Raw genomic sequence first — 7,714 nt, 5'->3', positions numbered from 1 at the left:
TGCTGGCATATGATGGCATATATAACATTGGTGGACGTGCAGGTGAATGAGCCGGTGATGTTGTAGCTGATCTGGTTGGGTCCAGTGATGGTGTTGCTGGTGTAGATATGTGGGCAGAGTTGGCATCGAGGTTTGTTGCATGGGTTGGTTCCTGAGTTAGAGTTGTTATGGTGCGGTGCGTGGTTGCTGGTGAGAATATGCTTAAGGTTGGCAGGTTGTCTGTGGGCGAGGACTGGCCTGCCTCCCAAGGTCTGTGAAAGTGAGGGATCATTGTCCAGGATGGGTTGTAGATCACTGATGATGCGTTGGAGAGGTTTAAGCTGAGGACTGTAGGTGATGGCCAGTGGAGTTCTGTTGGTTTCTCTTCTGGGCCTGTCTTGTAGCAGGAGGCTTCTGGGTACATGTCTGGCTCTGTTGATTTGTTTCTTTATTTCCTTGTGTGGGTATCGTAGTTTTGAGAATGCTTGGTGAAGATCTTGTAGGTGTTGGTCTCTGTCTGAGGGGTTGGAGCAGATGCGATTGTACCTCAGTGCTTGGCTGTAGACGATGGATCGTGTGGTGTGACCGGGGTGGAAGCTGGAGGCATGAAGGTAGGCGTAGCAGTCGGTGGGTTTTCGGTATAGGGTGGTGTTAATGTGTACAGGCACAGAACAGTTAAAGTGATTTGTCCATGGTCATACAAGAAGGCTGTGGCAGAGCAGGGATTAGAACCCAGTTCTCCTTTATTGCTGTCTAGTATCAGAGGGGTAACCATGTTAGTCTGGATCTGTAAAAAGCAACAGAGAGTCCTTTGGCACCTTTAGGACTAACAGATGTATTGGAGCATGAGCTTTCATGGGTGAATGCCCACTTCGTCAGACGCATGTAATGGAAATTTCCAAAGGCAGGTATAAATATGCAGGCAAGAATCAGTCTGGAGATAACAAGGTTAGTTCAATCAGGGAGGGTGAGGTCCTCTGCTAGCAGTTGAGGTGTGAACACCAAGGGAGGAGAAACTGCTTCTGTAGTTGGATAGCCATTCACAGTCTTTGTTTAATCCTGAGCTGATGGTGTCAAATTTGCAAATGAACTGAAGCTCAGCAGTTTTTCTTTGGAGTCTGGTCCTGAAGTTTTTTTGCTGTAAGATGGCTACCTTAACATCTGCTATTGTGTGGCCAGGGAGGTTGAAGTGTTCTACAGGTTTTTGTATATTGCCAGTCCTAGTATCTGACTTGTGTCCATTGATCCTTTTATGTAGTGACTGTCCAGTTTGGCCTAGTTTCTGTCTAGTGCCTTAATCATAAGACCTTCCCTACTCTGAAGCAGATTCTGGTCATTGCTGGAGGTAGTCTGTCATACCTATCATATCATATATCTACAGGGATGTAACCCCGTGCTCCAGGTATCCCTAAATTTCTGACTGTCAGAAACTGGGACAGGGGGTGGATCACTCGATAATTGCCCAGTTCTGTTCATTTGCTCTGAAGCATCTGGCATTGGCCATTGTCGGAAGACAGGATACTGGGCTAGATGGGCCATTGGTCTGACCCAGGATGGCTGTTCTTATGTACCTTACAGACCAATAGTTGATCCAGGATAGCAAAATCTGTGTTCCTACTGTGCATTATCAATGAGATACTTATGATTCTCTACTAGAGTCACAGCTTCATAGATACTTGGAAGTGAAGTTTGAATTGTATGTATGATTTTTTTCAAACCAAGTGTTTAAGGCCTTCATCCCACAAAATGCTCCATGCAAGCAGGCATATGAGCAGAGCCCCACGGGACTCAATATGATTCCATGTGAGTGCAGGGGCCCATCTGCACGGGACAGCTCACAGGATCAGAGCCTCATTGCTGTCATTAGTCCACACGGTATTAAGAGCTTCAGGCTGATATCTATCCATGCTGCTTGTTCTCTCCTCTAGCTGGAGGAGGTTACTTTAGCTGAACCAATCAGATCTTTCAATGGGACTGTTGTTCTGAGGTGAAGCAGGGGGCTGAAGCCTTGCTCTCTGCAACACCAACAGTGCCGTGCAGAAATGACTGTGGCCATCAGCTCTATTTCCCTATTTATCTTTTCTTTTTCTAAGTCACGATGCTGTCAGTATGTGTGATCCAGGATCCCGAATTTGATTCTCAGCATATTGCACTTGGTGTTGCCAACTTGCATTGTTTGATTGTGAGTCTTGAGATATTCGGTGCTTTCCTTTAACTTCCAGCTCTGGGAGTCATGTGATTATATGAAAATCTCAGATTTTGTTGTTTTTTTTAAAGTAAGTTTCTAGCCCTCATGATTGTGGAGAAAAGCTGGAAAACAAGAATTTTAAAGGCAATGACACCAAAGGGAAAATAAAACAAGCCTAAATGTTATTTTGAAGCCAATATCATGACTTTTTTGGAGGGGCAAACTAATGATTTTTGAATGCTCAGGGTTGGCGATGCTGATTACAGGTCTGCTTTTCAGAAGTGTTGAGAATGGCAAGTTCCATTGAATCCAATGGGAATTACAGAGCTCGGCACCTCTGAAAATCAGGCCTTCCATGTATTATTGCAAGTTGCTTTATTGCCTCTTATTGAAGCATAAAATGTAAGTCTTCCTCATTGTAGAATCTAACTGAGTAATTTTTAATAATTGGATGACGGGTTGCGGGTAGTATTTATAAGAGAAGGAAGGTTGAGTATATGTAGAACAACCTTGCAAACTTCAGCTCAACCACGGCAAGTAAATGTTTATCATATGGGCAAGTAGAAAATCTTTATTGTCGTTCTCAATCAGCCTGAAATCAAACATGTTCAGATTTGTGCTTAAGACAGTAAATTCTACAAGACACGTAAATTTCAGAGGGCCAAATTGTTAAATTTGTGACAATTATTCTAGCAAAGCAATTGCAATTATTTTTTCCTTGTGCTACTTGAATGTTTTATTTGAGTGCAGATGATAGTTTTGTCTCCTATATTTTTCATAATTGCCATCCTGGATTAGATTAGTGGTGCATTTTTTCCTGCGTCCTGTCTCTGACGTAGTCAGGCTAAGATGCTTTAAAGGAAGGTAAAAACATCCTCCTGTCCCACATGGACTATTAAGCCCAGATCCTGTAACCAGATCCATTAGCAAGGCCTCTCCAGTAGTGTGGAGTCCCATTGATTTCAACGGGACACCAAGGTCTGAGCTAGTAGATTTGGTTGCAGGATTGGGACCTAAGAGGGGAATGTTAAGGTAGTTACATGTGTGTTTACCAGATTAACAGAAATAAATGTGGGTTTGGTTGTACAAGCAGATGCAGCCTCAAATACTGTGGTGGCAGTGTTTTCTAAGAAATCTTCGAAAATGAGGTCCAATGGTTCACACTGTCAATGTGTTTCTGATTACTAAATCCATGGCAAGATGGAAGTTTGGAGAGGACTAAAAGCACATTTTACATGGGGGGGGGAGGGAGAGAAGCATTTACCACACTTTTTGTTTGTTTTATTTCATTTTCGGGTAACTGCAAAACTCCCTAAATGGAATGTCTCTGACTATTCCTTTCCCCACTCCCACAAGAAAACAAAATCATAATTGTGATGAGAACAGGCCTGAGAAATTTCAGTCCCGTAGGTCACATTTTTCAGAAACGTATCCTCTGAAAACAAGGCCTTACAATGAAAGTGCCTCCAACTATGGTTATAATAAACCAACTTATTAATTGGCATCTGTGCCTGGGTGTTTATATAATGAGCAGCATGGAAGCCTCTACTGGCATATGCATCCAGAGAGAAATCCCTTAACTACTTTTTTTTTATACTGACATTCAAATGTTTCTGCTGGATTCATTTGTTTTCTAATTACTATATTTTATTTTGTACTGAAGGAATTGAATCATATTTTTGGTTATAATAATGTGTTGGTTTTTATATTGTTCTTTTTACCAATGTTTGCATTTGTTGATCCAATTCAGCATATATTCTATTGCCTTTTTTGTTACAACTTGGTTGTGCTTCCAAGAATGTTCGTATCTGCTGCTCTTTAGAGTGGGTGTGTTTAATATCTACACTTTATTTTTTTTATGATTTGCATTTGTTGGATTATTGCATCATTTTTTATTTTGGTTTGCAATGGCTGATGCATGATACATATATTGTGAAATGCATCAACCACTGCAAAACTGTAACCTGATTTGCACTTGGCTGCATTTCGTGCCATGCTATTATGGCTTGCATTGTTTTTATTGTAACTTGTATTGCTTGTTGCATAATAACTGTGAGTGCGCTCTAGCCAATGCAAACCATTTAAAAATAAAAGTATAAAAATACAGCTCCTATGACCTTGGTATACAACTGCACGCGTGTTTCCAGGAGATAAAAACGCATTTTAGGGCTCTGAAAGAATCTGCACATTTCCAATTGCACTTTTAAGGGCTCTTGTGGTTGTACCTTTAGAGACTGAGAGGAGCAAAGCCAGGCGGAGAGGGGAAGCCTGGATTTTCACCCAGCATTGTCTGCTCTTGGGGAGACCCCCAGCCAACAAATCTTTACAGATTTTGGCCGCAAGTCCCCCACAAACCAACCTAGATCTTGCCTCTCCTGAGGAAGGAGCATGTTTAAATGTCATATACACCCGCTGACCTGGGAATAACCCCCTACTGTTTCTCTCTTCTGCCCGCTGGTCCAACGGAGGGAGAGTGCGGGGAGACAGAATGGAGGAGCGCGGGGGATGCTGGGACTTGCAGTCCTCAGGACTACCGCTGTCCTTTCCCATGCTTGGTGCAAAAACTGCCTTCCCCACATGGCTTTGCGCCTAGGCGCATGAGCTCTCCATAGCTTTAGCGCATCTATTATGCTGCCTTGCTGAGGATAAAAAGAAGAGCAACTGGAGGGACTATAAGGCAAACGTTGCTGGAGCTGCCGGGGCAAAGTAATCTATTTAATCTTACCCTTTATTCGTTCGATGCTTTGTTTTGCATTGCTAGCACCGGGCCATGGTTTCTGGAGGAGGGGGAGTGGGGAGGGGGAGGGGGGTGAATGCAAAACCCACTTGGGAAAGGCTAATGCGCTCTTTTTTTTTTTTTTTTTTGCAAGCCCTTTAACGCTCCCCTTGGTTCTGCAGCCTTTGTGCATTGCAACAATGTAACAAAGCCAGCTGGAGATCGGATACAGTGTGGCTGCTGATTTCTCGCTCTCTCTCTCTCTTTATATTCTTCTTCCCCCTCCTCCTTCCTCTAACCCGGCGCCCAAAGCAGCCCCATAAGGAGCTCTGGGGGGGATGTCTGCAACTGAGACCCTGCCTCTCGCATTGCATCCCCCTCTCTGCCGATCCATCCCCCCACGCCCCATCCCCCCAAAACGCACAGACTGGAGTTTGTGCGGCGCTGGGAGGTCGCAGTCCATCGTCCTTACGGAAGGGATTTTTTCCTCTCTCTCTCTCTCCTTCTGCCCGCCATCTTTTGAAGGGGAAAATTAGGGGCGAGGAAAAAGGAGGGTTTCAGGCTTCATGTAAAATCACCATAATAATTAATAAAAGAGCCAAAGACCCGTTCGTAGCTCAGGCCACGCAGATGGGTTTACAGCTCCGCCAATCCCCTGCAAGCAAATGGCTAGTCAGTTACAAGCCCCTAGTCAATTTCACAGGAGCACAAAGTATTCCTCCCCCCCGCCCCGCCCTTCCCCCGGTCCCCTTGGTTGAGCTCTGAGTTGCAAGAAGCCGGAGAGAAGGAGTTGGGGCCGTGGAAGTGTTTTCAAGGCGCGGAGTTGGTCTCTGCTGCCTGGTATTTGTGCACCGAGCTCGAGGGTGCCCGGGTTGTGTGTCTGGCCAAGAAAGGGCAGCAAACTGCGAAGTGTGTCCCTGGGAGAAAAGCTTCTAATGTTGAGTGATCACTTGATTTGCTCATAGCCATTTCCCCGCCCTGGTTTACTACCCTGCAAGGTAGGAGAGGGTCTTAAGCAGGTTGCCTCGATAATAGTATAAAATGCATGTAAACATGGGGGGCGGGGGGGACTGAACCAAACTCCTGCAAATAAATTAAAAGAAAGGGGTAGTTGCCTAAAGTGACACATCTTAAGATGTAAATCTCGGTGAAAAAAGAAATCTGGGCTACAAATAATATTTTGTGTGAAATCCAAATAAAAGAACGGTCACTGTGCTACCAACAGTGCCTCACATGGGGGAAAGAGAGGAGTTAAACATTTAAAACTCTAATGTCACTCTTTGCCATTTATACTTTTTGTTTACTCTTTGCCCCAACTTGGAAAATGGAGCTAGCCCACTGTTTCCAGTCTAGTCACTTTCACTTTCAGGCTTTCACACTATGCTGCAATGTTTGGGTTACAAACATCACAGTGGGAGTGTTTTAGCCTAAAGGAGAAGTCCTACAGAATATAAATCCGGAGTCAATTTAACAAGGTTCTTTAGGAAATGTAACATCCCCATAGAAAGAACCCTTGGTAGGGCAGAGAATGATCTCCTTTCCATAGGTTTTCTTTTAACCATCCTGTAACAGGTCTGCCACATGGATATGTTTTTCCATTGATAGCTATAGGAATAAAAGCAAAAAAAACAAACCCAACCTTTTAGTTTAGAAGAGAAATAACACTCTCATTAACGCTGTGAAAGCTCTCTCTCTCCTTTTAAATACAAGCCTTAAAATTCCAGTTTAAGCCACTCTGCATTATTAAATAGTAGTTAGGGGAAAGCACAATTAGCAAAGCGCACCTGGTGTCCCCTGCTGGGGAAGAGCTGTTTTTGACAGGCTAGTTAGTATTTTTAATACACACAGAGTTATGCGAGTCATGCTAAGGGGATGTCTCCAAATTAAACTGGAAATTAAGATCAAAGGCTGTAACACTGTCCTTAGCTCACCCTGTAATATGTCAAGGTGTTAGATAGGACTTGGGTCACCTACCATATGTGCTATAATATTCAGGTTCATGGGGAATGGGGGGGTTAAAACTGCAGAATAAATTGTTTCCTTCAAGAACAAAAGGTGAGATCAATAACTGACAAATAATTACAGTTTTGTATTGCTTTTATCAAAGTAATACTTTGAAAAAAGGGGAATACGCTGCATGTGTTAAGTGCTCTCCTAATGTGAAGACCATAGAACTAGGAGACCAGGACTGCTCCAAATGACCTCTAATATATTTTGTTAGCTTAGAATTTTAGGGAGTTTCAAATTATACACCTGCAAGGCTTTGCTGAATAGCATGGCTTCCAGCCTAGATGCCTTGTTTTTATAAAAGGGTTTAGTTCACAATCTCTTGTGGGTGACTAGAATAAGCCCCAAGATCGTATTTCTCTTTTCCTTGCCTCAGTCAATTTAAAATACGCATTCACGTATTTGGTGCTTTCAGACAATGCTTAATAAATGAGGTGGGCATGTGTGTAACTGTTGTACTCTGAATCCAGTGTAAAACTTGACCACAATTCTATGTGCTATGCTGTATATACAGTATTTGATGCATAGGCTGTAACTGTTCATACCAAAGACCCTTATTAGAAATGATTGTTATACGTGCAGGTTAAAATTTTCAAAGATGCTTAAATGATTTAGGAGTCTAAATCTTATTCTCAAAAGTGACTTGGGCACTTAGGGGCTAAAGCCCATTGACTTCCAATAAGATGTAGCCTCCTAAGTCTTTTGAAATGGGACTTAGGTGACTTTGAAATTTTTGCCTGCAGTCACTTTTTAAAACATCAGCCCAGACATTTTACATTTATTCTTTTTCTTTTAATGTGCTGAGAGTTTAGTTTCTATTGTAG

The 7,714-nt window shown here is 43.0% G+C and overlaps 1 protein-coding gene across 2 annotated transcripts in view; it reads left to right on the top strand.

The window, feature by feature from the left end:
* The first annotated feature begins 4,755 nt into the window (after nt 1–4,755).
* Nucleotides 4,756–7,714, top strand: part of BRD3 (bromodomain containing 3) — a 51,866-nt gene continuing 48,907 nt past the window's right edge. For both annotated transcript variants that reach the window (XM_034793605.1, XM_034793604.1), the window contains exon 1: nt 4,756–4,873. The gene's annotated coding sequence lies outside the window, so the exon portion shown is untranslated. The remainder of the gene's footprint in view (nt 4,874–7,714) is intronic.

Source organism: Trachemys scripta, chromosome 17 (assembly GCF_013100865.1).
Source record: "Trachemys scripta elegans isolate TJP31775 chromosome 17, CAS_Tse_1.0, whole genome shotgun sequence".
NCBI classification, from domain to species: Eukaryota; Metazoa; Chordata; order Testudines; family Emydidae; genus Trachemys; species Trachemys scripta.
Note: the sequence above shows the minus strand (reverse complement) of the source record. Positions and strands in the feature narration are given on the sequence as shown.